The sequence below is a fragment of the Pseudorca crassidens genome, chromosome 9 (genome assembly GCF_039906515.1).
Source record: "Pseudorca crassidens isolate mPseCra1 chromosome 9, mPseCra1.hap1, whole genome shotgun sequence".
NCBI classification, from domain to species: domain Eukaryota; kingdom Metazoa; phylum Chordata; class Mammalia; order Artiodactyla; family Delphinidae; genus Pseudorca; species Pseudorca crassidens.
The window spans coordinates 89,157,214-89,163,309 of NC_090304.1; positions in this window are offsets into that span (position 1 = coordinate 89,157,214).

The window sequence follows — 6,096 nt, forward strand, 5'->3', positions numbered from 1 at the left end:
TGCCGCGGAGCGGCTGGGCCCGTGAGCCATGGCCGCTGAGCCTGCGCGTTTGGAGCCTGTGCTCCGCAACGGGAGAGGCCACAACAGTGAGAGGCCCGTGTACCGCAAAAAACAAAAACAAAACAAACAAACAAAAAAAATGAACTAAGGTCACCAAGGAAGATTTTACCCAGGAAGTAGGATTTTAAACAAGCAGTAGATGAGCTAAGAGGGGAAGGACAATATGAACCTTACTAAATGTAAGCATGATGAAATCCTTGAGGTATATTCTATGTTTGTAGAGGAAATAAAGGTAACAAATGAGAGTTATGTAATTATTAAAAACTAAAGAATATAAATTCTGCCTAGAAAAAGACTTAAGTACCAAACGGGGAGATTAGAAACAAAAACAAGAATAAGTAGTCATAGAGTGATGCTTAAGAGAATCACACTTTAAAGTATTTTCATTCCTGTAAAGGAATTAACAAGATAGCCAATTTCCTCCTTTTGGTTTCATAGAGTTTTTAAGGAGAGTAGACTTTCTTCAACTGTGTACTCAAGTCTACTTGTTGGCCATACTGAATCCCTAGAGTTGTCAAATTATCTCTATAAACCTTGAAAATCTACCTGAGGTTTTTCAGAGAGGCGACAGAGGTTAATCAGTGGTGGGAAGCAGCCAGGAAAATTAATCTGTTTAGTAATAGCCTAGAGAAGTTCATTGCCCCTCGACTGTCTCACTGAATCAAGCCCTGTAGCAAACCTTCGGAGGAGCCAGTGCGGTCATCCTCTGCCCTCTGGCTAATTCCACTGACCAAACCTTATGATGTGGTGTGCGGAGGCAGCAGTTTCCCTTGAATTCATATGTGTCTATGACCCTGTTTAAAACAGCTTGGATTCTGTGAGTCCTCTCTTCTGCTTCTCCTTGTGGACTAACGCTTCTCAAGGTTTACTTCCATCTGCCAGCCCCTAAATAGGAAATGGATGCCCTCAAAGTTTGGTCCTGAGCGTTCTGCTTTCCTTGTTCTATCTCCATTCAAGAAAAATACATTGCTGATAATCACCTATGCTGTCCTGAGTGAATCACAGCATGTGCTAGAGGCTCAATGAAAAATAAGAAAATGTACCTCTCTTGGAGATCTCATTTATCTTTGTAACTTCAACTATTACAACTATTACAGCTTCAGAAAACTATTAAAACTCTCCTTTCAGTTCTGGTCTCTTTCCAGAGTTCCAGCTCCAAATATCTAACTCCACCACAATGTCCTTCCATTACCTAAACATACCTAAACCTAAATACATCAAAATTCTCCTCTGACTATATTTGCCTGCCAACATCTCTACTTGTCACTGAAACCTGGAGGTTAATCTTGTTCTCTTCTTCACTCTAACCAGTCACCAGGTCCTGTGAAGTTCCCTTCACAAAGTCTCTTTCATTCAGACCATATTTTCTGCGTGACTCCATACCTGGGCTATTAAAATAATCTCCTAAATGGACTCTAAGCCTCCTCTGTCTCTCCCTCTTCTAACCTATGCCACTCTATTAATCTCCATAAAACAACATGTCACATGAGTCACAGCCCCTCAGACAGAAGAATGAGATTAAAATTCCCTGGCCTAACACCTAAAGTGCTCCAGGATCTATCTCCTACTTACCTGACTCTCTAATCTTATTTCCCCAGTGGGGACATATTCATTGCTCTCCTATTAGCCATGTGTATTACAATCTCCATGAATTTGCTTGTGTTTTTTCTTCATAAGTTGCTCCTGCTACCAAGAGCATCTTCTCTATCTTTTCCCTTTATCTATGTCCTACTTTTCCTTCCAGACCTGGATCAAGCCCATAGTTTCCACATAACCTTCTCTGTGTCCCAATCCTTGGTGTTTTTCTTTTTTCTTTTTCCTAAATGTTGGCAATAATGAAGCTCACGTTAGTATTCAGGAGTCTTGAAGCACCTATTAATCTAACCATCTTGGTACTTAAAACAGTTATATATTATATAAGTCTATAAATAATATACAACTTATTATATTGTATATAGTAATAAAATTAATATACTATAACTATCTTAATTATCCATGTATATAAATTGTCTGTCTCTTTAACTAGACCATAGATCCCTAGACTATGTTCTCTAAAGATGACAAATATGCAATAACTTTGCTCCTGCTGCTAGGTCATAACTAAGTGCTCAACAACTCTAATTATAAAGCTTATTTTTCAGATTGTTTCTGATTTACAAAAAGATAAATTAATTTAACATTTTCATATGGAAAGCAACAGTATTAATTAATCAATAAGTAGAAACGAAGCTAATTAAGAATCTGGTGCACTCTTACTAATGAGAGTACAATGAAATGGAATCAGAAGTATAAAAAAGAAAAATTGCTGGCAGTTCATTTTAGCTTGAATTAAACAGATTCGTTGATTTTTAGTTCTTCAAAGGCACCAAGTTGACCTCAATCTAGTCTTGCTTCAACACATAAATTAGTTCCTATTTATAGTTTCATGAATGTTAATAAGGTAATCTGACATTTATTGATCTACATAAAAATCAAAACATGGTTTTATATTTCCTAAGAAAAAATATACACTTAAAAAACAGGTTTAAAAAGAAGCTTCTAAACTCCAATAATTTCTCCTCAGTCTGATTCTTCACTTCTTCCTCCCTGACAAAAGCTGTGGAAGTTAGAAAATGTTCAGGGGTTATGTTTGTGTGTGTTGTAAGCAGAGAATAAGTTGTCTCCATCTTTTGTAATTCCCAACTCGCATCACTCTCGTTTTTTTTAGGAGTGATAAATTTAGCCAATATAAATTTGCCAAAGCTAAAGCAGAACATATGTGTTTTCTACATTCTTCTTGGTTTCCTCCTAACAACCAATCTCACCTCCTTCCCTTAGTGCACCTTCCCCATCTTCCTAATCACCAAATGCCCAGAAATTAAATACAACAGTAAACAAGTCCCCTGAAAGGTACCTTCCTGGTGCTGTCTAAAACAAATGCAATCTTCTGTTTGGGCATTTAAAACACCACAAGCATTCTTACTTAGATTAAATCATGGGTCTCCCTGGTCTCCAGGCATGTCTAGACATGCACCATAAAGGCAATGAGATCCTTGGAGTTTCTCTAGTAACTGCAGGCCAAATCAACAGCAACCGTAAGAACAAGCACTCTTTTTTTTTTTTCTAAACAGAACTAGGCCACACACATTTCGTCTCGTTATTTTAATTTTTTAGTTGTGCTACCTACAAAATAAACTGCATTTTAAAAATCTTATTTCAGTAGGCCTCGCATATTGATGACTTTTATATAAGTTTTCTTTATTTTTTATCACCTTTGAAGATAAGTTTTAAAAATCTAAATTTCAAGGCATCTACTGCAACCATTGCCTTGGATGGCAGCAATTCAGCTCAGGTAAGACATGTAAGACGCAACTAATAATCATAAAACATCAATCAAAAAGAGGTAGTAAATACTGTATTGGGTAAAAATGACTTAACAATTTGAAAGAACAGAATTGCTTTTGTAACTATGTCCTAACCAAGACTTGTTAAGTCTGCATATTGTTAATGGAATGGAGGCTATTTTGCTCCTGATTTTATTTCTATATGTATATTTAACTAGAAAATACAAAATTGGCTCTCAGTTATCTCTAGAGAGCTCAGAGGTTAATTAGCTCTGATTACAGCATGTTGCCTGATATGGCTTGGTATATTATACATGTTAAAGGCGTGTGAGGGATTTACGTATGTATTCAACAACATTGTGCCTCTCCCAAAGATACAATGAATACAAATTACAGTTAGTTGTAGACCTGCCTTTTGCAATTTAACTTTACAAGTCAATTTTTACAATTAACGTTTTCTGTACTGTACATTTTATACTTCACTTTGGTTTCTTACTCTTCTCTTTGGTGTACACAGAAGAAATGATTCATTTAACAAACAATGGGCTGTCTTTTATATTCAAAGATAATGCTATAACTCACTCAAATTCATCCTTGAGAAGTTCTTCTGGTGTTTTAACAGTGTGAGCTTAGAATGTGTGTTGAATGATCTAGATCACCTGGGCCTATCCACGTTGAGTGGCATCTATGAGACCATCTGCTCGGTTTAGGGAATCAATCTATAACTGGGGAGTTTTACTTTGTGGGCAATAATTTAGAACTAAGCTTTTGGGGTCAACAACAAGTACCCCATCCTGGGTGCATGAAGACCAAAGGGCAGTCGGGGGCTACTTCCAATTGAGTTCTACAAAGTTCTACAAAGAATATTCTTTATTCTCTCCTGATTCATGCACTGAAGGAAACAAGGGGAAGGAACTAAAGGAATTATTAGTAGACGTCTCCCAGAAATCCTAACTATCCTCTTCACCCAATCTACTGCAAATGCACACATAAACACATCTACATCGTCAAATGTGGAATTGTGAGACTAAGAAAATGTAACGGGTCACAAGACATTGTTTCTCTGTCCTCCACAGCCCTCACCCTGAATGTCCAAATTTAGTCTTGCTTCAAGGACCTACTCTAGTGCCACCTCCTCCATGAACTTCCCTGACCAATTACAGTCCTCCTACATGCCCCACCCTGCCCCCTTTATTTCTACCCACCTTAGTAATTTACTATATACTGTCTTGAATGGCAAATAATGTACATTCACCTTGTGTTACCATCCAGATTGTACATAGGGAGGGTGGAATGAATGACCTGAGGTCCTAACATACAGCAGGTATTTAAATAATTATGTGCTGGAAGTAAGACTCATTTTTGCCTAAAGCTGACCTACAGAGTACAAAACTGTGGCCTTGATCTCAAGAGGTCCAAACTCTGATCTAACTAATGAGCTGGCTGTCTCACTCTTTCACTAGAAGATCCAGATCCCACCCTATTGCATGGCCCTCCGACAGTGTAAGGGAGAACCCACAGGGAACACAAGGGTACAGATGGGACCTCAAAGGCTGTCCTCCTGCACATTACAGGCTACCCAGGCCAACCGCCCATTAGAAAATTCTAGCCTACAATTTGGTACTCAGCAAGGTGTTTTCCCTGATACGGATGGGTTTGAAAACTGGGAGGGCCTGTGGGACTTCTTGGAGAGGGGGGAGGGGAGGAGCTCAGGGAACTTCTCAAGACCAGTGTCTGTCTCCGGGGCCTCTTCCACACAGGGGCCCGCCCCCCGCCCCTTCTAGCTGCTTCCTCCCCTCCCCCATGCAGCCCCTCCCCCATCCTACCCCGTCTCGCGCCCGCCCCGCCCCTTCCACCCGCGGGGTTCCAAGGGCGGTTAGCCCGCCACGGCCACGGTTATTCGGCCACTCGGAGCGGCGGGGCGCACGGGGTTGAGAGCCGGCTCTAGAGTTGGGCCCAGAACTGAAGAGAAGTTTTCTGGGGCTGGCCGGACCCGGGTGAGGGAGGTGGGAGCCGGCCCGAGAAAACGAAGGGGAGGGGAAGGGAAGGGAACCTGAGCGGGAGGGCCCTGGGTGGTGCGGGAGACAGAGGCAGGGAAGGCGGGGCGCAGGGATTCGGTGGCCCCGGTGAAGCCAGCTGGCTGGGCGCTCCCGGGAGTCACCTGGGCCTGGGGGTCCCGAACCTGGGGGTGCAGGTCCCCGCTGGAGCGCCGCCCGCTGGCAGTGCCAAGGGTGCGCGGCGAGTCCGGCAGGGGCCAGCGCAGCCAGCGGGCCGGGCGAGAGTGCCCGGGAGGGTTCGGGGGCGTCCACCGAGGACCAGCGTCCTGGCCCTCGCGCCTAGGCACTATCGGGCGTCGCCCCCGGTGAAATGTGGGGTCGCGGCGGGCCCGATCCCGCGGCCCGCCTGCTCGGGGATACCGCGTTGGCGCTGCGAACCGTCCGGGAGCTGCAGCCCGCGGGCGCCCGGTGCTCGGTTTGTAGGCAGTGTAATTAGCTGATTGTACTCTGATGCTTACAATCACTAATTCCACTGCCATCAAAACAAGACACAGCATCACCCGCCGCCCCGCCAGGAGGAAGACGCCACCCTCGGCGGCAAACCGCCGACCCCAAGCGTTTGAGAAGAGCCCACTGAGCTTCGAGATTTGATGCGTCAGCGTTTAGCGCTGCTGACGGAGCACGTTGCCAACATGCTAGTAACCCCTGCAGACTCC